This window comes from Panthera tigris, chromosome B1, assembly GCF_018350195.1.
Source record: "Panthera tigris isolate Pti1 chromosome B1, P.tigris_Pti1_mat1.1, whole genome shotgun sequence".
Lineage (NCBI taxonomy): Eukaryota > Metazoa > Chordata > Mammalia > Carnivora > Felidae > Panthera > Panthera tigris.
The window spans coordinates 58484354-58511883 of record NC_056663.1 but is presented as its reverse complement, the minus strand read 5'-3'; the positions used below and the strand labels follow the sequence as shown (position 1 = coordinate 58511883).

General features: G+C 39.5%; 1 long non-coding RNA gene across 3 annotated transcripts in view; it reads left to right on the top strand.

The window, feature by feature from the left end:
* Positions 1-2430: 2430 nt before the first annotated feature.
* The window catches only part of LOC122237922, a 148290-nt gene continuing 123190 nt past the window's right edge, over positions 2431-27530 (top strand). For all 3 annotated transcript variants that reach the window (XR_006216693.1, XR_006216692.1, XR_006216691.1), the window contains exons 1-3: positions 2431-2682; positions 5153-5225; positions 19417-19510. This is a non-coding gene — a long non-coding RNA (uncharacterized LOC122237922). The remainder of the gene's footprint in view (positions 2683-5152; positions 5226-19416; positions 19511-27530) is intronic.

Here is a 27530-nt window from a genome sequence, read left to right as displayed (position 1 = left end):
GATGTAAGAAACTGATCCAGTTTCATTCTTCTACACATTGCTTTCCAGTTTTCCCAATACCATTTGTTGAAGACACTGTCTTTTTTCCACATTGGATATTCTTTCCTACTTTGTTGAAGATCAATTGACCACAGGGTAATCTTTTAAAAGTTTAAATCATATCATGTCCCTTCTCTCCTGATAAAAATTTTCCAATGGCTTCCCATCACAAACTTCCTACATGAGCTGGCTCTCGCCCACCTCTCTGACTACATCTCCTTCCTCTCTCCCCTGCCCTTTTTCACTACATTCCCACCACATGAGTCACACCAAGCCATCTCAGCCTTAAGGCTTTTGCTTTTGCAGTGTTCTATTCTCCATATCTTCACATTTTTGGCTCTTATTCTTTAATAAATAATAAGAACAAAATGAATGTCACCATGTCAGAAAGGTCTTTCCTTGTTATCCTAAGTAATTTCAACCATATCATCTCTTTTTGTTTTTTGCAAGTATTTACCACTAATTGAAATTATTATGTTCATTTATTTGTTTCCTAGTTTAATGCCTAACAGTCCCCACTGAACTGTAAGCTCCAGAGGATAAGATCTTTGCCTATAGCCAATGCCTGAAATAGTGCTTGGCTCGCAGTAAGCTCTCATTAAAATTATTTGTTGAGTGAATAAATGAATGCCTGAAGAACAAATGAATGAATGCATGAAGTACCTAGCCTATGCATAATCTTTGTACCAGGGTTTAGCTTTTTATTCAAATGGATAGAATGATCATTTATGCCATCTGTATGTCTGTGGGAGGACCAGCTTGGTAGAGTGGGGAAGACAGGAGCTCTGGAAGACAGACATGGGTTCTGAGATTTGGTTCTCTCTCTCTCTCTCTCTCTCTCTCTCTCTCTCTATCTCTATCTCTATCTCTATCTCATCTATCTCCGTGTGTGTGTGTGTGTGTGTGTGTGTACACACATTGTGCAGAATAATGATTAATTCCTTAAAGGATAACTTTCTAGCATGAAACAGAGTCCTTAACAGTTTTATTTTATTGATATTAATTAGTATTAATAGGGTAGATTTATAGAGCTCACATAAAAAAATGATCTCCTCTTAGAGATTTAACCCTGGGGGATAAGAACCAACAAGTTTGCCATTCAAGAAGTCCCTGAAGTTTGTGATTAACAAATAGGTCAAGGAGGAAGGCATCGAGGGACACTTTCAAAGCACTCTTAAATCCCTCAAATGTCAATCAATAAATGGAATCCTCCAAATGAGGCCATTTCCACTTAGAAGCCTGTTGTACATTTGCAATATTTTTCTTTCCCTTTTCTCCCAGAAGAGCTAATGAGATGTATTTCTTCAGCAGCAGCTCTCAGGCAAGCCTGTTAGTGACTTTTAATTAAGATCAGTTTATTCTGCTCCATATTTTGAGAGTTTTTCTTTTGGCATTTGATAGGTAGGCTAAATTACAAAATTAGAATTTTACTTTGTAAGGTATCTTGATATTATTTAGTTCAAGCTCCCTTGTGCATCTTTCTCATAGATATGAAAATTATACTGTCAATTTTTAATACCATTTTCAAGTCTTAGAAGGATTATATAATTTGCATACTTATATGCCTTGCCTACCAACATTGTAGACTGTGAGCTCTTTGAGGGCAGGGACTGTCTCATTTATTTTATATGCTCAGTATCTGGCATGGCACTCACGATAAATGTTTGAAAAATGAATCATTCCTAATATAGTAACTTTGGTAATTAGACAAGTTATTGAACACATAATTGTTTACAATAAAAAATGTATAAAGTCATAGATAACCAAAAATAACAGGCAACTAAAAATGGTTTTATCAGGTTTGGGGAATTAATAAGAGGCCAATATAAGTATATGCTTTTTCACAGAACTTCAGGTTTCCTATACTATATTATTAACTTAATATTTCTATTGGTGACCCCTGTTTAATTGCACAGTAAGAATATTTCTAAATTTCCTCAGCTAATACACAGAGCAGAAAATCAATTTTATGACTAACATTTGACTGAAAAGAGAAATCAGAGTATAAATAATTATTACCATATAATTCACTTCACCTTCTAAAGAATTCAGTTTGGAAGATATTGTTATATCTCCTTATTCTATACCTGGAGACTTCCATTATATATTTCCATATTATGTATAATATGGTTATGTACCACCATATTATTTGTGATGAAACTAATGGTACAGAGAGGTTTAATAACTTGCACAAAGCCACACAACTAGGTAATTGGCAAAGGCAGAACTCCAAACTAGATCTGACTTTCTGCACTAAACTTTGGTGGTTCTGCCCAGTCAGAGAGCTGAAAGGGATTTGAAGATGACTTAGTCATATGACTTCATGAGGACCCTGGGGCTAGAGAGACTGTGACATAGCTCTCAGTCACACACAGCTGGTTGGTGGCAGAATTGGAGCCAGAGCTGGCCGTCTTCTGACCATGGAGTGTTAATGCCTCATGAGGTTGAATGAGGCCAGAACTAAGGAAATGGGAATGTAGGACCCAGAAATGATGTGGGAAAATCATCCATACTTTATTAGCAGTATTAGCAGCAAAGGAGATGCAATCAGATTTGCATTTTATTTTATTTTAGTTTTTAGATTTGCATTTTGGAAACATCTCTTTAGCATGGCATAAAGAATGGATTGAAAGGAGCAAACAGGTGAGAAATGATAGGGCATATCCTAAGACAGTGTCATGGGGGCAAAGCTAAAAGGGATGGAGTAATGAGGTATTTTAATATATTCTTTCAACGAGTGGAGAACAGAATTGGTGGCTTAAGGCAGACCTGGGATTAAAAATTGGATTTTCCTAGCCTGTGAATAGCAGCAATTTCAGTGGCACTTTTTTACACTTTACTGCTGTGTTTTATTTAATTTTGTCTTCTCAGATGGATGGGAAGCTCCATCCGTCTTGCTCATGATTATAGCTTTTGTGCTTAACACAATCCTTGACACACAGTAAGCACTTAAATACTGTTCAGTGAATTAAACGAATATTTCAGCCTTCTGAGATATTTCAGGAATGAGGCAGTGTCTTAATGGATATTTAACAATTTAGTGGTAAAGCTTTATCCTTCAGCTTGATGGTACCTAAAAATATAATATTCAAGTTCAGTGTCACAAACAGTAAAGTGAGTATAAATTTTCTTTTTCCATGATGATTCTTACATATTCAGTTGCTCGGTCACTTTCATTTTCATGGGTTATTAGATCCTTGAGAGTAGCAAAATGCTGTATTTGTCAGATAACAAGGTAATGCCACTCCACCAAGACTATTCCCAACCTCCCAGTTAAGAATGGGAAATCATGGGGGAACCTGGGTGGCTCAGTCATTTAGGCATCTAACTTCGGCTCAGGTCATGATCACATGGTTCATGAGTTTGAGCCCCAGGTGGGGCTCTGTGCTAACAGCTCAGAGCCTGGAACCTGCTTTGGATTCTGTGTCTCCCTTGCTTTCTGCCCCTCCCCCACTCAAGCTCTGTCTGTCTGTCTCTCTCTCAAAAATAAACATTAAAAAAATAAAAAAAAACCACATTTAAATAATAAAAAAAGAATTAGAGGTCCTATAATCCCACTAGTCATGAAAGATGTAAAGAAATGTTTTTGCAGCCTGCAGACTTAAGCCTTATTTTTAGAATAATTCTAAGGAGCAGAGAGTTAAACCTTTAGGTTTCATAGAAAGTATTCAGCAATTCTGGGCAATGCAAAAGAAGTATAGAGGAAGAAATGGTCCTTGTTCTCAGGTACAATATTAATAGGTTCTTATCTGGAATATATTTTTTGCTATTAGGAGATCTGTGTTCTGAAAACAGATCAAATGATGCTGGCAAGAATAATTTAGTAGATGAAAATAAGGGAAAGAGCAAGAAGTATTGATCAAAGGGAAAGTGTTACAAATAAAAGGCTTTTTCCCTGAACGATAATAATAAAAAAAGATGGCATTTGACTGAGCAACTAACTGATAATCTGGACTACTAGCAAACCTCTGATTTTTCCAGCGCATTAGATACTTAAATTGATCGTGGGAAAATGTTTTTATTTGCACACTTATGATAACTGTTCTTTATTACATGCTCAAAAATATTTTAGACATTGCAGCTATTACAGAAAATTTATTATACCTCTTTGATTCAAGGCAAGAACAGGCATATTTTATTTTTTGAGACATTACAAAGAGCAGTAAAAGTAATATAAATATACTGCAGTGAATCAGAAGAATGGAAGTAAGTATAGAATTAGGGAATCTACTTTGTGTCCCTAACATTAATTAGGACTGACTGCATCCATACTGTCTCAGATTGAAGAGCACCAGTATTATGTTTAAAGACTTTAAAGGGAAAAGACTGCCCTGTTTCCACAGTGTTTTCAGTTTAAATAAAATTGAGGGAATTATATGAACCAGTCAGAGCTCACATGGCTAAAGTATGAGGTATCCTCAGGCTTTATCATGGTACCTCCCTGTCTTAGTCCAGTTGGGCTGCTGTAACATTTTCATACACTGGGTGGTTTATAAACAATAGAAATTAATTTCTCACAATTCTGGAGGCTGGGAAGTTCAAGATCAAAGTGCCAGTAGATTCAGTGTCTGGTGAGACCTCGCTGTGTTCTAACATGGTAGAGAGAGGTGGAAAGCTCTCTGGGGCCTCTTCTACAACGGCACTAATCTCATTCATGAGGGCTCTGCTTCATGACTCAGTCACCTCCTGAAGGTTCTACTTCCAAATACCATTATACTGGGAATTAGGTTTTAACATATGAAATTTGAGGGGACTCAAACGTTCAGTTTGTGGCAGTCCCGTAATGAAGAAGGATGTGTGTGACTCTGCATGTGTGCGTGTATGTGTGTGTCTGAAGAGTATGCGTGTGTGTTTAACTGAGACCAATGCTCCTGTACAGGAACATGAGTAACTGAGAGCTGACTATATTATGATTACTAGCATTACATCATTACATTATGATTACCATTAACAAAGGCTGAAATCATAACAAGGACTTGGGATTCTCTAAAGTGACTAAATTCAAATTGCCCATATGGTGAGGATGCATAAATATCTTTTATAGGCAGAATAGCTGGCTGTCTCTATGGGTTTGATACCATTCGGTGCAGTTAACGTGTGGTATCCCATGCAGATCTTACAAGAGCCCTAATGAAGTTGCTATCACCTGCCTATTGCAAATTAAAAAAAAGAAAACTGCGGGAAGGGTAAGTTAAATCCCTTGCCTGAAACACACTATTTGTTAGAGTCAAGCCAGGTTTGAACCAGGATGGACTTGCCTTAGAGTTTTAAGGTTTTGAAACACTATTATTCTCTACCTCCTAGGAACTTTTTGATGAATTACACCAAAGAACATTTGTGTAACAATGGTGTGTAGAGCACTGGAAAGGCGTCATGATAATTTGGTTAGTGTCCTAGGATCCAGCAATAACTCTTGAAGGCTAGCTAGGGGGGTACTTCACTGATTTTGAGCACATTCCTAGAACTGACAGCACATGAGGAAGACGTCAGCCATGAGGAAGCCTATAGAGTTTGAGGAGAGGCATAGAGCCACTTTCAGTGTCTTTATTGGTAATGAGATACAATATGTTTTTTTTTAAATTTTTTTAACATTTATTTATTTTTGAGACAGAGAGAGAGAGAGCATGAACAGGGGAGGGTGAGAGAAAGAGGGAGACACAGAATCTGAAACAGGCTTCTGGCTCTGCACAGAGCCCGATGCGGGGCTCGAACCCACAGACTGTGTGAGATCATGACCTGAGCTGAAGTCGGACACTTAACCGACTGAGACACCCAGGCGCTCCAACAATATGTTTTAATAATCATGAACACGGTAGGGGAACAAGACTTCACCAAAACAACTGTTTATATTTTTTTTCTTAGTTTAGAAAATGTATTTTATAACATGAAAGATTTAGTTGACTTTGCTAATTTAGCTGTAAATTTTCTCCTTTTTAATTTTATTTTTAATTTTTTAAAATTTACATCCAAATTAGTTAGCATATAGTGCAACAATGATTTCAGGAGTAGATTCCTTAGTGTCCCTTACCCATTTAGCCCATCCCCCCCTCCCACAGCCCCTCCCATAACCCTCAAAACGTTTGTTCTCCATATTTATGAGTCTCTTCTGTTTTGTCCCCCTTTCTGTTTTTATATTATTTTTGTTTCCCTCCCCTTATGTTCATCTGTTTTGTCTCTTAAAGTCCTCATATGAGTGAAGTCATATGATTTTTGTCTTTCTCTAACTTCACTTAGCATAATACCCTCCAGTTCCATCCACATAGTTGCAAATGGCAAGATTTCATTCTTTTTGATTGTCAATAACACTCCATTGTATATATATATACACCACATCTTCTTTATCCATTCATCCATCGATGGACATTTGGGCTCTTTCCATACTTGGCTATTGATGATAGTGCTGCTATAAACATGGGGGTGCATGTGTCCCTTCGAAACAGCACACCTGTATCCTGTGGATAAATGCCTAGTAGTGCAATTGCTGGGTCGTAGGGTAGTTCTATTATTAGTTTTTTGAGGCACCTCCATACTGTTTTCCAGAGTGGCTGCACCAGCTTGCATTCCCATAGCTGTAAATTTTCAATATGATCACTATGTCATTTATGTTGTATCTCGACTAAGGAAGGTGTTTTTCTAGTTTTTAGTTTTGTAAAAACAACATATTTAATTCATCATTTTAGATACTTTGGCATTTTTACTTCTCTTTTCTGTTCTTTAAACTTTTTGAGATTGGTCTTAAAGAAAGGTAATTTATGTCTTAAAATTATCATTTGAATAATCAATATCTCAGTGGTGAAGTAATAGCCAAGCTGGAGTTCTCCATTTACCTAGCCACCAGGTTTCCACAGGTGTAGTTGAGCCCTACAACTCCATCCCCACTACCCACACCATCCTGGAGCACTCTGATTGTGCCTTCACAGTAGACAATGAGGCCATCTATGACATCTGTTGTAGAAATATTGACCACCCAACCTATACTAACCTGAATAGGTTGATAGGTCAAATTGTGCCCTCTATCACTGCTTCCCTCAGATTTGATGGAGCCCTGAATGTTGATCTGACAGGATTTCAGATCAATCTGGTACCCTATCCTCACATCCAGTTTCCTCTGGCCACATATGCCCTACTATCTCTGCTGAGAAAGCCTACCATGAACAACTTTCTGTAATAGAGATCATCAATGCATTCTTTGAGCCAGCCAACCGGATGGTGAAGTATGACCCTCACCATGGTAAATACTTGGTTTGCTCCCTGTTGTACTGTGGTGATGTGGTTCCTAAATATGTCAATGCTGGCATTGCCACCATCAAGACCAAGTGTACCCTCCAGTTCGTGGACTGGTGCCCCACTGGCTTCAGTGTTGGCATTAATTACCAGCCTCCCACTGTGGTACCTGGTGGAGACCTTGCCACAGTACAGTGAGCTGTGTGTGTTGCTGAGCAACACCACAGCCATTTCTGAGGTCTGGGCTCTCATGGACCACAAGTTTGACCTGATATATGCCAATCGTGCCTTCGTTCACTGGTATGTGGGTGAGGGCATGGAGGAAGGAGAGTTTTCTGAGGCCTGTGAGGACATGGCTGCCCTTGCGAAGGATTATGAGGACGTTGGTGTGGATTCTGTTGAAGGAGAGGGCAAGGAAGAAGGAGAGGAATACTAAAGTTAATAAAAGGACAAAGGTGTTACTTTTACAGAGAAGCTTATTCTGTTTTAAACATTGAAAAGTTGTGATCTGACCAGTTAATTTGTATGTAGCAATGTATATTCTCACATACAATTACTGACCTGTGCTTTAAACACAGTGCTTTGTTATAGACCCAAGCTGTCCGTTTCTCTGATGAGTTTGAATACAGTATTCCCTGTCATAAATGAGAAAAAAAAAAGAGAGAGATGCCCTTTTTGTAAGCTATCTTCTGGGTCTGACATCTAAAGCACTTTGCAAAAATAACAAATATCTTACCATTTATGGTCCCTGAAAATGGTTTTCAATTAGTTAACAACATATTCTGGCTAATATTTACTCCATGTTTTAAGTATGGTATAATATTTCTAACTGTAACAATACTAATAGAGTATTAGCTAATATTTTATTGATAGTTTATATTTCTGTTCAAGGAATCTTACCTTTTCTGATGTTCCCTTCTATGTGGAGGAAACTCCACTCATTATAAAACTTCTACCTCTTTCCATCCTCTCATTAGTGTCTCCCCAGGGAAGAAGAATGATTTAATCTGTTTGGTGAGTTTAGAAGGAGAAATTGGGCACATGTAACTCAGCTTCTTCCTCTCCCCCTTCCTCAGGGGAGAAAGCTGCCTGCTGGGAGCCAACATTCTCCTCAGCTTTTCCATGCCATCAGGACAGGCTTGAGGTGATGTAGTTTTGTCTGTGATTGGACTGGTGAGTGTCTCACTCTAGGATTTGGTATTAGGAAGTCTGTCTGCCTGCAGATGTAATCTTTGTCCATCAACCTAGGCTCTGTCACTAAAACATGGAATATTTTGACAAAAGCTGACTCTTTGCCTCATTTCTCAATTGGTTCAGAACTCAGGGTGATAGAGAGGTCCCAGTTGTCGGACCACCTCACAGCCCCAAACATCTCTGTGTCGGTGGGCCAAATCTTAGGACATTAACAAGAAGTGCAGTTTGTGAGAACAAACTATATGTGAGGATTGAGGTTTCTAGCTTGGTGTGTGCCTTTAGCCTTGGTGACTCTGTAGGTGCTGAACATGTTTGATTTTCACCATGGTGAGTCGCTGAAACTTGACGCAGCTTTGTCCCCCGTCAAGAGGCCACTTATACAGGTGATCATGTTTCTGTAGAGGTAGCGGTGTAGGCGCCAGGGTTTACGCTGAGGCATGGGCCTTTGGCAAATGTGTGAAGATCTTCGAAGACAGACTGCTGAGGGTGCAGGTTTTATTTTAAGCAGGCAAGGGTGAGGCAAGCATTTGATTACAGTGAAGAGTCTTTCCCCTGGGCCTTTAGCTGTTAGGGAGCAGGATGATATTTACCATTTGAAAAATGCAATGCAGCTGACATTTGCATGAGCCAAAGAACAATAGTGAGGGTCTACCTTGGCGCTAACGTGCCAGATCTCAGTAGGCAGTGTGTATCAGCTGCCCTAATTTCTGTTCTTGTGTTGTTTTGACTAACTTCACAGCCAAGGAAGGGAACGACTGATCTTGAATTCATGTGGTTTTTTCACAGCAAAGGAAGCCAGCCATAAAAGAATATTGACTGGTTCTACTGGTATGATGTTCAAAAGCCAGGAGTAACTGATTTATAATGACAGATACCAGAATACCTGGTTTCTTTAGGGGGCTATCAACTGAATGGGAGCTCAGAGGAGCCTTCTGGGTTGTTGGAAATGTTCAGTACCTTGATCTAGATATTGGCTACTCAGTTATATATATATAGATAAAAATTGATTGAAGTGTGTACTTAAGGGGCGCCTGTGTGGCTCCATCAGTTAAGCATCTGACTTTGGCTCAGGTCATGATCTCACGGTTCATGAGTTTGAGCCTTGTATTGGGCTCTGCACTGACAGTGCGGAGCCTGCCTAGGATTCTGTCTCTCTCCTTGTTTCTCTCTGTCCCTCCCCAACGTGCACTTGCACGCACACTTACTCTCTCTCTCTCTGAAAATAAATAAACTTAAAAAAAGGTGTACTTAAAAGTTGTGTACTTTATTATTTTTCAATTTCAAAAGAAAGAATTTATCTGGATATAGATGCACACGGAGGACTTCTCAGTGAAAACTTATCAGCATGTCCCCAGTCTAAACTATGTGCCTCTTTTGGTCCCTTAGGTTCCATAGACTATACAGCCTACTGGGGGAAAGATCTTATCAGATTCTATAATTTCTTACCATTTCCAAGTTTACTTTTAAATTTAAATTTATTTATATTTGATGCCTTCTTGGTTCCTTTTGGCTATTCTGGAGACTCAGCTGGTGTAAGTGGTGTAAGAGACTCATCAGGTGTAGGGTGCTGACCCTAACATATCCGTGAGTGTTTCCCCATGAGTAGGTCATGTGTATGGTGTAGGGTGCTGACCCTAATATGTTACTGAGTGTTTCCCACATGACTAGGTCAATCCAAGGTTGGTGTTTTAAGTGTCCCATCTTCTAGTAGGTTGAATCCTCTGCCCCTGGGTCTGCACCAAACAAAATATATACGCTACATTGCAAATTCCTGCACATATCAACACTCATCTAAACCAGAGGCTGGCAAACTTCTTTATAGCACCAGATAGTCAATATTTTATGCTTTGTGGGCCATATGGTCTTAACTTTTCATGAAAGCAGCCATAGACAACACATAAATAGATGAATGTGGCTGTGTTCCAATAAAACTGTATTTCCAAAATCAGGTGATGGGCTAGATTTGGCCCATGGGCCAGATTAGGTGGACTAATGCCTGGTCTAAACCATGAAATCATCCTGAAAAATTGACAGGGAAGAAATTATTCCGTATTTTTTGTTTTGTTTTTGCAAATAAGGAGACTGAGGCTTGGCAGACTGCATGAGCTTCCTGGTTTATTCATAGACTAGTGAGTGATTTCCAATGAGAGCTCAGATGAAGAATTATATTCGTGGCACTGACATGGGCTGTGTTTAAAGCCCTGTAGGGTGAGGGGCATGTCAGATAGTGCTTAACATTCAGTTATTAATATTCAATAACTATTTTATTATTTGAACAATTTTGTGTGATTTTGGGTCTTGAAATGGCTTCCTAATCAGGCTTCTTCATGAGGTTATAATCAGGCAATAGGCAGTGTGTTGATAAATAGCAAATCAGAAATCAAAGCTAAGATTCTGGGCTTTTCCAAGCTAGCTGTGTAACTCTAAGCCACTTAACCACTCCGGATGAAGCTTCATGTAGAACTCATTCCTAGGTATCTAAATTTTAAAAGAGGTCACCCAAAGAAGGCAGCATTCTAACTTCAGTGGAGCCAAATGATACACAGATGAAGGAGGTGATTCAGGAAAGCATCTCAGATCAAACCATATCACTATCTTTACCTTGTTAATTAAGAGGTCCATGTAATGTAAAAGTCCCTGTCAATTACATCCCATCCTTCTGAAGCCAATAACAAGGCAGAGAGAGTTTTTTTTCAGATCAAGAAATAAGATTAGAGGAGACTGGGTGGCTCAGTTGGTTGAATGTCAGGCTCTTGATTTTGGCTCAGGTCGTGATCTCATGGTTCATGGGATCAAGCCCTGAGCTGGGTTTTGCACTGACAATGTGGAGCCTGCCTGGGATTCTTTCTCTCTCTCTCTCTCCTTCTCTCTCTGCCCCTCATCCACTTGTGCTCACATACTCTCTCAAAATAAATAAATGAAATTCAAAATAAAAGAAATAAGATTTGTCATTGTTAAATACTCTCCTCATCAAAGGATGTAAATATACATTTCCTTCTCCTTAGTGCTTCTGAGCTCGGCCCAAGAATTAATAGACACTCATTTGTTCCATAGTTATGTAAAGGAACTGACAGGAAATTGTTTGAACTGTTGCTTTATTGTCTTTGCTTAGATTTTATCCATTAAACCAGAATTCACAAAAAATGTATGCTATACCATGGTGACCCCAGGGGCTGCATGTGAACTGTTCATGGTTATTACTTTGTTCTTGGGATGCCTCTTAACTTTCAGAGGATGTTAAATGTAGCAAAGATACTTAGGAAAAAGGAAGGAGAAAATTATGTTTTTGTTGTCTAAATTATCTGTTTCCTTGCTGCAAAAAATATTTCAAGGGGGAAATATTTGCTATTACATTATTCTTCATTATAAAAGAAATGCAATGCCATGTTTTTTCAAAGAAGCTCAGCCAGTCTGAACATCACAGTGTCACTGGGGACCTCCATGGGGAAGTGAGATATAAGGAAAGAGAATGACAAAGGGGTGATGAAAATTCACTTCTTCCTTCATGAGTTCTTTTAGGGCCTTGTAACTCACTTAGGGCCAGCCCTGCAAGACATAAATACTCTTCATTTGCCTACTCTAAGGGCATCTAGATGGAAACATATTCACTATTTTTGTTCTCCTCCAAACTATTCCTTATCTGAGGAATCTTGCTCATGTATTAATCTGATTATGTCCCTCAGTTACTTTAAAATCCTTCAAGTGTTCCTCATTGCCTAGAGGAAAAGGTATATACTCCTTAGCTTGGAACATAGTCCTTTCATGATCTGGCTCTCATCAATGTTTTAAATATTCTATTTCCACATGCATCTTGAACTGCAGCCATTCAAAATGGACTGTAGCTCAACCTGCCAAACTATTTCCAGACTCAGTGCCTCTGCCCATGCTCTGACTTCTTAGAATACCATTTCTCTAAGTATCTCCCTAAATCCACAACCATTCTGGCTCAGATATCACTATTGGGAGAGCTTTTTGACTTTCATAGCCAGAGATAGGAATTTTCCCCCTATGTCTGCAAAAGGATAGATTTTCCTTGAGTGTCAACCTCTCTCACGAGAGTTAGTGTCCTCTAGCAAGGTCTATTCACTTTTGTATACTTAGTGCCTTACATAGTGTAGAACTTTTTAAATTAAGTTTATTTATTTATTTTGAGAGATAGAGGGAGAGAGAGAGAGAGAGATAGAGAGAGAGAGAGAGAGAGAGCACAAGTCGGGTAGAGGCAGAGAGAGAAGGAAAGACAGAATTCCAAGCAGGCTCCGCACTGTCAGCACAGAGCTCAACTCAGGGCTCGAACTCGTGAACCATGAGATCATAGTTACAAAAATTTTTTCTTGTGATGAGAACTTTTAAGATCTACTCTTTTAGCAACTTTCAAATATGCAGTGCAGTATTGTTAACTACAGTCGCTATTCTGCCCATTACATCACATGACATTTATTTTACAACTGGAAGTTTTTACCTTTGACTCCCTTCACCCATTTTGGTCCCCCACCCCCACTTCTGGCAACCACCAATCTGTTCTCTGTATACACATAGGAGTTTTTAGAGTATAGAGACTAGTCTCATTCATCTTTGTGTTTCTTTTTTTTTAAATTTTTTTAACATTTATTTATTTTTGAGACAGAGAGAGACAGAGCATGAACAGGGGAGGGGCAGAGAGAGAGAGAGGGAGACACAGAATCTGAAACAGGCTCCAGGCTCTGAGCAGTCAGCACAGAGCCCGACGTGGGGCTCGAACTCACGGACCGTGAGATTATGACCTGAGCCGAAGTCGGACGCTTAACCCACCGAGCCACCCAGGCGCCCCCATCTTTGTGTTTCTTATACTAGCCTAGTGTCTGGTGGTAACACTTAATAAATATTTGGTGGATGAATGGAAGAAAGAGTGGTTAAATGGATGATGTGGTAAAACGATCCAATGGATACCCAGGGCTCAACCTCCATTCATCACTGTATATGACAAAAGAAGTCCTGAAGCCTGTCTGCAATGCCAAAGTCTCAGAGCTCCTCTCTCTTTGGGTGAACGTCTAATGAGATGACAAAGGAGATCAGAGCTATTGCTTAAAAGCTGGCCTGGGGTTAACATAGTAAAACATGCACTTGTGAAGGTCTTAGTTCATTTATTTATTTAACAAATATTTGTGGAACCATGAATTCTAATCTGAAGCTTATGAGGCCAGATGTATATCACAATTCAGATTTTTTCAGATTTTAGAATAGTAATGTATCACGTAGCATGTAAAATGGGGTGTAGGGCAGCACCGTGTAATAAAGTCCATTAATATTTCTGCAGAAAAGTGTATTTACTTTCGCAGTACATTGTAGGATAACTGAAAACTGTAAATAGGCTTATGCCAGCTCAGGTCAGGTTTTGACTTCAAATGAGTTTGGGTCAAATCCATTTTTGCTGCCAACTGTGTTATGAAACACTTTCCAATTTCAGAGCTTTTTGGGTTTTGGAATTGTGGGTAAGGGATTGTAGAGCTGTAACAATGTTCCTTTGAAGAAAAATTTCCTTCAGAAGAAGAAATTTAGAAAAGTATCCAACAAATATATACTCCATCAGCGATTCCCAGTATGGTTTATTAAATAAAAGTCATCTCAAGAAATATTATTAACATCCAAAGAAACAATGAATTTAAGTGTATTTTTTATTAAAAGATAAACCTTGATATCTCATGTGTTATTCTTAAGCAGTAGGAAAGTAGATTAGTGGGATAGAGGGTTTCTAATTCCAGAACAGCTGTTTCTTGCAGTATTTACTATGGGAAAATAAAATCATTGAAGGGCAGGGCCAGGGGGCAGCAGTCAAGGAACAAAAGGAAATAGCTGCAATTAGAGGTTGTGCTGTTCCAGGGTCTGGTAATTAAATTTTCACTGCACCTGTGAATGCTCCAGAATTATAACATTTTCCTGTCATTTAACACTGGACACTCATTTATCTATGCAGGGTCCATTCCTTCACAGCCTAAATAAATAAATAAGCAAGTAAGTAAGTAAGTAAATAGAAGTAGATACAAGGAACAACTATATTGTGTAAATGACAGAGAACAATATTTTCTCAAAAAATTTAAGCCTCATTGTCCCTCTCCAGGTAGTGTCTAGAATCTTACCACTAGGTGAAGCCCTCATTAAAAGCTGTTAAGAAAGGGACGCCTGGGTGGCTCAGTTGGTTAAGAGTTCAACTTTGCCTCAGGTCGTGATCTTACGGTTTGTGAGTTTGAGCCCCTAGTCAGGCTCTCTGCCATCAGTGCAGAGCCTGCTTGGGATCCTCTGTCCACCCCCACCCCCCAGCTCTCTGCCCCTCCCCCTCTCACACTCTCCCTCTCTCATAAAAATAAATAAACATTGAAAAAAAAATTTTTTTAAAGCTGTTAAGAAAAATACCCAATATTTCCTTCAATTGTTTTGGTTCCTAAAACTCTTTAAACTGTTCATCTCTAGTCTCCAATTCTCTTGGCTTTTGTGGGGAAATGAAGACTCTGTAGCTGAGCTCCTTTTTCAAGGAGCTTCTTCAGACCTTACCAAGGCGTCCTGTTTCACAGAGAGGAGCTTGACGCACATGTAAATCGTGCGTCCTCACATGGATTGGGATTTTGTGACAGTTGAATGGTGCAGAGATCATTGGATCTCAGCAGTCTCTCCCTCCTGTTTCTTCTTGTCCTTGTTTCCTCTGTCCCTGCTCACCCCACCCTGCCTGGCCTGCCTGGCCTGCTCACTCCATCCTGTCAGCCTCACGCTCTTTCTTCATTTAGCCTCTGCTTTGATCAATGACAGTTCATTAACTGAAATCGTCAGGGTTGACCTGGAGAATATGTTGAGTCTTTTACCAAAACAATATTTTTCTCCTTGCACCATCTTCATGGAATTGTCAGTCAGTCTCTGTTCTGAGTTTTCACGTAAGACCAGACACAGCTGATTCTCCTTGTTTATGTTGATAGGAGGTTAACCATGACAAAGGGAAGAGAAGGAACTTTTCCCACCATACTTACACTTAGAAGGGGCAACAGGGAAGATAGATGCAACCATTTTTGTCTAAATATTCAGACAAATAAGAATGCACAGCATACAATCTGCCCCTCCCCCATCCCGCCTTGGGCTTCTATCTCTTCATTTGCAATGATGATACTGAGACTACTTTTAGGAGGAAAGAAAGGATCATCTGTGTTCAGGGCATGTATAGAAAGGGAATTTTTTAGAATTTAAACATTGTCTCCAGTAAGAGATGAAGGGCTTTGCCCTCGTATACAGATTTCAGGGGTCAAAATAGGTGGAAGACTGACTTTCACAGAGTTGGGTGATCTTGATAGAACTAAAGACATTCATCTATGTGTGAGGCTGGCCCTCACAGAGAGCATATCTCTCTGGGCTCCCAGCAAGAGCTGGTAGTAGAAAGTGTCAATTGCACTGGAAACAAGCTTGTACTCAAACTGTTTCATAGAAGGTGTCACTTATTATTGAGCATTTGTTAAACTTTGAGCACGACTCCCAGGTACTGAGCTAAGCAGTTCACATGGATTCTTTAATCTCATTCTCACGATGCTTCTATGAGAGGGAGACTGTTAATATTTCCCATTGGGCAGACGGGGCCCCTGCGGCCTAGAAGAGTTCAATAGCTCCTACAAGGTCACATGGCTGCTCAGTAGAGACCAGGCAGGCTGTCCACAGAGCCCCACACTCAGCCCTGTCATGTGTGTGGTGCAGGAAAGCTCTGAATCATAACCTTTTGCTGATCCTGTGCCAGTTGGAAGACAGAAGAGGGCAGAGGATAGTGGCAGCTGAAAGAGAAGATGACCTTGGTCTTTTGACACATTGAGCTGGAAAGGCAGTGTCTGTGTTCTTAGTCTGTGTAAACAACTGTCTGATAATAAAAATGCACAGATCAGTGAAAGCAAACATTTTAAATAACCCTGCAGAGTGGAAAGAGAAGCAAAGCGAATGGATGACTCTTTAGGCTTTGTCAATCACTGTGGGCTGAGTTACTTGTTTTCTAGACAATACAGAAAACTGGTGCCAGGGTGGGGCCTGAAGTCTGCCACCTAAACTTTGACCTCGTTTTCTTTCCACATCTTAACAAGTTTGACAATGTAAATAGTTGAACAAGAAAAACAGGATCCAGGTCCAGGTGGAGGGTAGGAAGCAGCAAGTGAAGGAAGTGGAGCAGAGATGAGAGTGCGGCCCTCCCAGGAAGGAGGTCTGGGGGCTCTTAACCTTCCTTGCGGGTACAGGCAATTATGCTTTTTCTGTTTTATTTAAAGTGCTATAATACTAGAGGTTCAGTTGTCTCTTTAGTTAAGATTGCTGCTCCTAAGCCCTTTAAGAATGGAAACTCTGCCCCAGACATGGGTTGAGAAAATTCTGGAGAGAATGAGGTCTAGCAGAAGCTGAGTGGAATGGGTTCTATGAAGGCAGCTGGTCAACCTGAATTGGAGACTTTTCTGCGGCCAGAGGGGAGGAAGGGATGGAAGAGGACTGGGAAGGAAATCAAGTTATTGTCCCGATTCTGCTAGAGAAAGAACAGCACAAGAAAACCAGTTCCTTGGTTCCCATTCTTTCCAAGTTTTATGTATTTCACAAATGCAGTCTATTTAGGATTTTCTTGTACGATTTATAATTTAAGACTGAAATCTCTTTTGAGGGGGAGTCTGTGTGTAGCTGATAGTCACTAATATGTTGCATGTGTCCTGTCAGGAAGTCAGCGTCACTCTGTTGCCGTAAAGCAATACCGAGAAACATTTCGGTGGCTTATGGCTGCGTTGAAAGTGGGTACACTTTGGCATCAACAGCCTGGGGCTTGAATCTTGGCTCTACAAGTTACTACTTTTTTGTGTCCAGTCACTTTCCAAATCTCTCAGAGGAAAATGATTTCCTCATTTGTAATTGAATTGAATTGAATTGAATTTAGTTTAATTTAATATTTAATTTAATTTTTTATTTAAAATGTTTCCTGATTAAAGAATTTTTTTTTTAAGTCCATTTTTTTATTTTGAGAGAGAGATACACACATATACTTCTGGGAAGGGGCAGAGAGAGAGGAAGAGAGAATCCCAAGCAGGCTCCATGCTGTCAGCATGGGGGGTAATGTGGGGCTGATCCCACAAACCGTGAGATCATGACCTCAGCTGAAACCAAGAGCTGGACACTTAACCAACTGATCCACCCAGGTGCCCCATAATTTTTTCCTCATTTTAAATGGACATAAAACCCACCTTGAGTGATTGGGATGGAGATGAAACGAGGTGAATAAAAGTGCCAAGGTGTTCAAGCACTAGTAGGTATTAGTATCGGTGAGCAGATCTCTGACAAAAACAATATTTAGATCCAAATTGTAAGCTCCAACTTAAAGCTAGCAAAAGGAAACAGAGCATGAATATTGTAAAAATCATTTATGTTTGATGTAGAATGCATTGTATATCTTTCCTTAAGCTGATTTAGCTTGCTCATTACCTGCCACTCTGGCTAGTATGGGACTAGCTTCTTTCTCAGCCACTGCTGATAGCTTGTTTGGTAGGGACCGTGGCCTGGAAAGTATTTTGAATAGTTTGGGAATAAATGTGTTCAGAGAATTCAGCTACAGTGAGAGTGAGCCCCAAATTGATTATCTATAAAGAAGAAATCTTTTGGAAGTTTTTTTTTTTTTTTCTTCTTTAGATGTTCATTGCTTACTCTTAGTCTTTTTCTCACTTGTCTTGTGCTCTGTAATCTTGTCAGGACTAAAACAAGTTTTCTTCCCCTGACTGCTCACAAATTGCAATACAATTGTGTCTCTTTGATGTTATACAGCATGTTGTATCCTCTCCCATAGGCACCGGGAGATTCTGTTTTCTCAAATTTCACTTTATCTCTTCTATAATATCCAGGAGAAAAATGAAACCACAGCAAAGTGTTCTCATTGATCAAGAATCCTTTTAATGACTACCCTTTTGCTTCTTGACAGTGTGATCTCTTGGCTCTGTGACCCTTAGGGTTTAGATCATCATTGTCCAAACCAAAGTAACACTCTGCAGTGCTTTAGAAATTGAAAGCGCCTCATTTGTTTTGGTTCTACAAAATGCCCTTTCATATTAATAAGCAACAAACAAACAAATAGAACCTGGAAGGTTGCCTTCAGCACCCATTGCTTGCTTCCTACCCTATAATCCTGGGGTTGTAAATTCTGTACAATACACTTGAGACACCCTATAAACCGCAGTGATTACGATAGAACACCTCTCCTCTATCACTGGATTGGTAAACAGCTACACCCCCAAATAAATTAGTTTTAAGTCTGTGTAGCCTTTCAAGCTCATGTTGAATAATTCACACAAAAATGGCAAGCAGTGGCTGTTACATCATCTTAGAATGCAAATAAGTGGCTTGTGTGAATGTGAACGGGAACAATTACTGCCACCTTATGTGGTAACATACTTCCAGCTGAAGGGAGCCAGGGAACTTGTGCTGCCACCTCCCTGTGACCAGATACTGATACCCTTTTTCAAGCATCATCCTCAAGAGAGCCTTGTGGAGAAAAATGTAAGGCCTTTCATCGATCGAGTCTTTGAATTCTCTCTGTGATGAGGCCACTATCTTCTATTTTATAGTAGTTATTTAGAAAGAAAAGTCTTGTTTTTAAAATAGATCTAGAAAATGAGCATCCTGTTTAAAATTCAGATGCCCTGTTTGTAAACTATCTTGTCTACACCAGAGTGTGGAGAGAATGGCTTTCCCCCCTTAGGCCTGCCAGGCAAAGCCTTGTTAATGGCTCATAGTTGGGCCTGGATCTCACATAGATAGGATTTTGACCTGGAGTCGGACTCATCAGTTACTACGTGGTTTACAAAGAAGTCATCTGCTGTAATGGATATGTCTTTAGCCCTTTACAGGAAAAATTAAATGCCTTAGTTCTTACAGAAGGTATATTATTTCTATTACATGTCATTTCATTCTCCTATGAAGTAGGTATCATCTCTGTTTTCACAGATGAAGAAATGGAGGCCAAAAGTCAATAACCTGTCCAGTTTCACACAGCTGATCAGTGGAAAGACTGGGGTTTGAATTCTGATCTGTTTGACAGGTAAAAGCCCACGTTCTTTCCTCTGGGAAAGGTTGTTTGTGTGAAGTTCAGGGCGAATAGGAAATTAATAAATTATTGTCTCCATCATCAAAAAAAACTTACACTCTCGTTGGTGAAATAAGACGTACAAACAAGTTACAGAGAGAAGAGATTAAATAAGTTTAATTGCATGCAGAAATGTCAGTCAACCGCTTTAAACTATGTACTTCACTTGGCAGGCCATCCTGTCCTGCCATGCAATATAGTTTGTCCTGTAGAGCAGAGAACTGGCAAACTACAGCCTGGGGCCAAATCTAGCCATGCCCATTTGTTTATGTACCATCCATGGCTGCTTTCTTGTTACACTGGAGGGGTGCGTCACTGCACCCAAGATCGTATGGCTCATAAAGTGGAAAATATTTACTATCTGGCCCTTTACAGAAAACATTTACCAATCTCTGGTGTAAAGTACAAAAATGCACAAATAGCAGTAATGAACACATAACAAATGAATATAGCAGAATAAGCCATCTGCTAGAATGAATGTCTTCAGTTTACACCTTTACAGGAAGAATTAAATGCCTTAGTTTTTACAAAAGATATATTATTTACATTACATGTTATTAAAATGATAAATAAATAGATATTTTAAGACTGGCAAAAATATATGGGTTCTGGATTGGTTTACTGATTGATTGATTCATTCATTTATAGCTATTTCAAGTAGTAAGTTTTGTTGAAAAACTAAAACCAAAAATGAACAGGAGAAATGATAGCATGCCTCACTCAAAACATGTGTAATTTTGATGAAACTAGTAGCCAAGTGCAAAATGAAGCAGGATGTTAACCCTGATGACTGGAGTTCACATCTATTTATTTTACATATGGGGAAATATTTTACATATACATTGCATTCTCTTGGCTCTATAAACAACATCCTTAATTACCTGAAGGCTTTGCATTCTTCAGCCTGGTGACTGTTTTTCAAATTTCATGTAATGATTAGTCAGAGTGGAAAAACAGGAAATAAGGCAACAGTCTGACACAGAGGAAGTGGCTCAGGGAGCCTGGAGTTCTAATATTGGCTATGCAACTCACTGGCTAAACCAGACATTTAATCTCTCTCTGCCCTTATTTCCTAAAACCTGCACATGGAGACACACAGCTTGTGTGTATGGGAGTAAGGCCTCCAAACTTTATTCCTACCCACCTTCTGTCTGAAAACCTATTGTACCCCTCCCCATATCCTTGGGATCCTTAACAGCAGAATGAACCCAAATGAGTTACTAATTTCAGTATCTGTTTAGAGACTGTTCTAAAAGCATTCCAGCTTCTTCCTGGCTGTAAAGGGAGGTATTTTAAGGGGTTGGTTGGGATGAACCAAGAAAGAGGGAGGCCATGGGGTGTTAAGAACTAAACTCTTCACTGTGTGAACATCTGTTGTTCCCTGTAAGCCTGGTTAGGGAAGAAATGGGAAGGGAACCTTCACTCTGATCTAGAGAACTTCTAAACTCTCCATTTCCAGAAGTGTCTGCTCCATTCAGATGACCAATCAGGGCCTGGCTTGAGTATCCAAATCACTCAGTATGGCCTAATCCAACTTCTACCAGATATGATTGGTCAACCTGAGGCCCTTGGCCTTCACCTGTAAGCTGCCTGCTCCAATGAGTTTGGAAACTTAGTTCCTTGGAATCTGTGAATACCTAGCTCGAGAACTCCCTTCTTAAGTACCATGGTCACTGTTCTTTGTCTCTAGTGTTGAGCTGGGCTCTTAGATTTCCTTTTAGGGTTGTTTTCTAAACCCCCAACAGGGTTTTTGGTCCTGACTTTTTCTTAGCACTAGAGGAAACTGGCCTCATTTGGCTAGTCCTTGTGAAGTCTGGTGGGCTTTCAGTTCTCTTTCAGGACAATTCTTCATATGAGAGAGAGAAAACCTAGTGTATTTTCCATAAGGGGTTATTTGGGAGTTGTTAGTTTAATGTTTTTCAGTTCGTATATATCATAGATTTATTAACTGCTTATATTATCTGTTGCTGAGGGAGGTATATAAAATCTCTATGAGACTGTAGATATGTCAATTTCTCTTTGTAATTCTGTCAACATTTTGCTTTGAAAAAATTGAAGGTACAATTTGGATGCACACAGGTTCGGGATTGTTATATCTCCTTGGTGAAACTTTCCTTTTTATTAATCTTTTGTTTCCTACCATTTGTTTTGGCCCCAAAGTCTATGTTGCTTAACACTTGCCTGGTATATCTACTTTTTACCCCCCACTTAGTCGTGATTCACTTTATTTTGCTGGTATAAAAAACAGGGGCTTTGCCACAGCAAAATTTGGAGTTCTCTGCAATGACACTAAGTGTGGATTTTAATTTAATTTTAAATTTAATTTTAATTTTTTTTAACATTTATTTATTATTGAGAAACAGAGCATGGGAGGGGCAGAGAGAAGGGGAGACACAGAATCTGAGGCAGGCTCCAGGCTCTGAGCTGTCAGCACAGAGCCCAATGCAGGGCTCGAACCCACAGACCGTGAGATCATGACCTAAGCCGAAGTTGGACACCCAATCTACTGAGCTACCCAGGTGCCCCAACACTAAGTGTAGGTTTTAAAGATGATCAGGGAACTGATCAGAAGGCTGATCTTCCAGAGGTCAGAGTGAGAAAGCTGTGTCTTGGAGATGGCATTAAATGTGGCTTCACCCAAGCTACCCAGGGTGGTGGCAAAATACCTTTGATTAGTAGCAGCCTGGTGGGCAAAGGAACAGAGACATTGTCATAATGGGAAGAAATGATCAGATGCACAAGCACAGAGTTACAGTGCCTAGCCACCTTGCAAGGAGAGAATAGGATTTGCTGATTTGTTTCCCTAGTGGTCTTGTCTCAGGTAATGGATGCCTTGTCCAGATGATGACACTGTGTAAAGCAGTTGCTACCTCCTTGGAGCATTTGACATCTATATCAATGAGTCATTATGGTTCCCAGTAGCCAAGGATACCTTGGAATTGGGCTTACGTGTCACCCTTTATGTCTCTGAAAGAGTGCTATCTTTAGTATCTCATTCTCCAGAAATGACCCCAGAAGGAAGTCAAGGAAGGAAAAGAAAGAGATCTGCTCCAAGAACTTCATCATGTCCTCAACCAGATGGCCCAGTTTGTTGTCCAAGACCAGTTCCTGTCCCTATCCTTTTCCTCTCTGCCCATCCTAAGCACCAGTATCATCTGCAGTCTTTAGCCTTTAGTCATTTCTCAGAGAAGCCATAGTGTACCTTTTCCATTCATTTATTTCCACTTTTCTGTATTCATATGTTTCCAATGTGTTTTAGCTTATAGCTGATTTTAAAAGTGTGATATAAAAATATCCTCTTCTGAACTATCAAACTTATCCATTCATATTGATTATGACTATTAATACACATGATTTTATTTATTCTACCTCCTGTTTGTTTTTATTTTACCATTCCTTTCTTTTTGGCTGCTTTTTATTTCTCCTTCCTTACTTCTCTTTATCACTTCTTTTCCCTATTACAGTTTTGATATATGTTTTATCTCTATTTTTGTGTTAAACTTTAGAAGTTTAACATGTGTGTGATTGACTTAACAAAGACCAAAATGATATCTCTACCTTTTATGAGAACTTTAATTCTACTTTCCCCACTTCATTTTCAATATTATTACCCGCCCCCCCCCCCAGTATTTTAGGTCTACCTTACTTGTAACCCGTCTTTAATGTTGTTTTTCTGTTTTTTGTTTTTTGTTTGTTTGTTTTTAAAGAATATACTTATCTAAATTTACCTTATGTTTACCAGTGACATGGCTCACTTTTCCTTCAGCTTATTCCTTCCTTCTTGGTCCAATTTTCTTTATCTTTTAATTCTTTCCATAAAGATCTGTAAATGATAATTTTTTTGAAATTTGTTTTTTGGAGTTGCACTCTAATTCTTCAATCATAGCTTAGCTGGGACTAGAACTTTAGGACTTTGAAGACATTAGGAATGTTGCTATTGGGAAGTAAATGTCATAGCTTTGCGGGTAATTTGTCTTTCACTCTGTTTTTGTTACTTTTATGGTTTGCTCTATCTGTGATATACTGTGGTGTCACTACCATTTTTCCAAGTGTGGGTTTACTTCTATTTATCCTGTTCTGTGCTCAGAGAGCCCTTTAAATCTGAGGATTTAACATCTTTCTTCCATCTTGAATCCTGTTTCTTCTGAAACTCCAAGTTAAAAATCTCTCTCTCCCTGTCTCTCTTTGTATACGTGGGTGGGTGTGCCTTTCAGTTGTATAGTCTACAGTTATTAAACTCTTTTCATACTTTTTATAATTTCATTTTTCGTGTTGAATTCTAGTGTTTCTTCAGATCTGTCTGAACTGCTTAACCTCTCCATTAATGTCAGCGATTATATTTTTGCAAATCAAGCACTAAATAAATGTTAGCTATTTTTATCCTTCCTTTATTAACTTCTAACATACTTATTGTGTAGTGTGTCAGTTGTTCTAATGTCTTGGGTTCTTGGATGTGTTCATTTTCCTGTGGTTGCATTGGCTGACTTTCCCGTAGGGTGAATTGTTTCTTTGTGAAGTTTGTAATTTTTTAATGATTGGCTCATTTTTAGCTGTTTGTTTTTAAAGTGGGAAACTCATGTCTATTGGTTCTGCTCAGGTTATCACTGGTTTGAGGTAGATTTTTACATTAAATTCTCAACTCTGGAATTTAGACCTGCCAATGGTGCAAGGCTGAAGTTTTTTCCAGGACGCTTTTTTGTATGTATGTATGTATGTATGTATGTATGTATGTGTTTATTTCGCATGTGTGTGTGTACCCAGAATTAAAGATTTTGTGGGATTTGGAGTCCTTTACTCTCTATGTCTGCATGGTAAACTTCCAGTTTGCGGCCAACTGTTCATTTGGCCTTTTCTCACAATTCAAACAAACAAAACTCGTTCCTTATCTTATTTATCCTGAGAATGGTAATGAATTGGCCCAGGAGCTATTAAAAAAATAAAAGCCAAACCAAACCAAAGCAAAACACAAACTGACTGCTATAGGACTGATGTAAATAATAGACTTTCTTGTATGAGATACTTAGCTAAGCCTTATATTCATTAACAGTGAAAATGGAGTTAAATTTTTATTTATATAAATTTGGAGCTTTGAGGTAGTGAGAATAATCTGAAATGATAGGCTTGCTAAAAATACCTGGCATTGTGATTTATTTAGATTTTTTTTTCTTACTGCTGTCAATAATTAGGTGGCTGTTTCTTAACCTTTCTTAGCGACAGAAAAGTACACTTACATGCAAAGATTTCTATAAATTTTCAGGGAGTCCATGGACCTCTTGGAGCCCATACAGAGACAACAGGTAAAGACTCTTTGAATCATGTAGCATTTGAGTTAGAGTTAAAATAAATTCATCATATTTGAACACCCTTAGAGTTTCTGAGGGGCTTCCATTCAGGGCACCCATCTTCTCCACCCAGTTTCCCAACGATTTCATAATAAAAAAATAATGTGTAAAGTCTAGGGGAACCTGGGTGGCTCAGTCAGTTAAGCATCTAACTTTGGCTCAGATCATGATCTCATGGTTTGTGGGTTTGAGCCCTGCATTGGGCTCTGCACTGACAGCTTGGAGTCTGAAGCCTGCTTCAGATTCTCTCTCTCTCTGCCCCTCCCCTGCTTGTGCTGTCTTCTCTATCTCTCTCAAGAATGAGTTATCAATAAAAAAATGTGTAAAGTCTAAAATAATCCTCCTTATTTTGAATAAAGGTTAGGTTGGAAGATATGGACTAATAGGGTGCCGAGTGTTTGTCCTAATGGAACACCAGGATTAGCCTGATTTACCCACCTGTACCCGTCTGGACAGGGCTGATGTCTCTGCCTGGGAAGTACTAAGTACCAAGTACTTAGGATAAGTATTAAGGCAGGGAAGCACTAATAAGTAGGAAGGCAGGGAAGATCAGAAGAATAGTCCTGTTTTCAGAGAAGGAAAGGAGTGGAGCTCAGCTATAGATCAGGTATATTTTCCGAATTTACCAATGGCAGAGAAAATAAATGATAGAGAGAACCTTGGGGAGAATCCTTCCAGGTGGAGACCAGGAGAGGGCATATTATTTCCCCTCAGCAGCGCTGACTGTAGATGACAGGTGCTAAAGTATATGTAAGGGGGACTAGACAGCTTAAAAATCTGCTATGAAAAATCCTCAACAGGAGTGATTTATACTCCATTTTGCCTCCCCAAAATGGACGGTGCTGGCTGTGCAGCTCTACAGGCCAACAGGCACATGGGGAGGCTGATTATGAAAGGCATGTCCCTGAAGTCACTTTGTCTCCTTGGCAATACGTTCTGCGGCCACAGCTCAGAACACAAACTTCCCAGGTCCGTTGTCCTTATGAGAAATTGCGTGCAATTTACCGAATACCTTGAAGGGATACTCTTCTTTATTCCCCAAGTTTACATTTTTAAGGAGTTTACAGTAGGATTCCAGGGGCTGATAAAAATCACAGAAAGGTCAAATCTGTCTATCTTAGCGCATTATCCCTTTAGTTGGATGCTAATGAGGTGAATCCATTGCTTTCTAAATTTTATTTTATTTTAGATTTTTTCAAGTTTATTTATTTTTTGAGGCGGGGGGGGGGGGAGAAGGGGAGGGACAGAAAGAGAGGGAGAGGGAGAGAATCCCAAGAGTCTCTGCATGGTCAGCACAGAGCCCGATGTGGGGCTTGAACTCACCAACTGTGAGATCATGACCTGAGCCAAAATCAAGAGTCGAACACTTAACCAAGTGAGCCTCCCAGGTGGCCCATAAAAATTTATTAATTAAAAAAAACTTTTTCTTATTCACTTTCCTGAAATTTTAATTTTTTCCTCATGGCATTTGGCTTATACTCCTTTAAGCCACAAACCTGTGACCACTTTATACTACTTCTCACTGTCCCCTGCCTTAGGTCCTTTATAAACTTCAGTCCCTTTCTCCTCTTTGATCCTCTCTCTTTCTCATTTAGTGACTCATTTCATTATGTCCCTAAAGGCCTGTGAAAGAGGTCATGTATCTATTAAGAACCCTTTAACACATGGTGTGGCTGGTGTGGATCTGAAATCTTTGGCTCTGATGTCACTTAGGTTAGCATTACTGGGGCCCAAACAGCTCTGCTACCTTTGGAAGGACTCAGTGCTTTTACAAACCAGGACCACAGAGCACAGCCTTGAGTCCCTCTGTCAGGACCCCTTCCACTTATGGTCAGTAGTAAGCACTGAGTTGTTAGGGTTAATACTTGTTTAGAAGGAAACTGAAATGGCATTTCCTGGATTCCAAGTCCCTCTTTTGGTTTCATTCCTGACAGAACTCCAATTTTTTCAGACTTCTAGCTTGCTCCCTAAAGCAATATAGGAACTTGGTACAAGAGGCAAATGTGAAGTGTAAGTTTTTAGGTATTTCACTCTATAGTTTTCAGTTGAGTCTTAACTTTATTTTATAGATGAGGAACCTGAGGCTTAAGAAAAGTGGAGGAGCCTGGATTTGAATCTAGAACTATCCAACACTGAAGCCAGTTCTTTGCACTGTTCTATGCTGCCCTCTTATTTTAATCTTTCATGATTTTTTGAGGTTGGGTCTCTGTTTATCTTCACATCATGTCAGTCAAGACAGGTTGTAAGAACTGCACTACATCATACCCATATATATTTTTTTAAGTTTACTTATTTTGACAGAGAGAGGGAGAAAGAGAGAGAGAGTGCACATAAGTGGGGGAGGGGCAGAGAGAGAGGGAGAGAGACCATCCCAAGCAGTCTCTGCACTGCTGGCATGGAGCCCCTGATGCAGATCTCGAACCCACAAACTGCGAGATCATGACCTGAGCCAAAGTCAAGAGTTGGATGCTCAACCAACTGAACCACCGAGGCCCCCCTGTACCCATATTTTTATCTAAATAAACCACGCGGGAACTATTTCCTACCTAATTTCAAGTCTGTTCAACCCATCTCACAAAGACTTGTTCACTGGCTTTCAGAATCTGGAGAGGAAGCACCATTTTTGGTTTTGA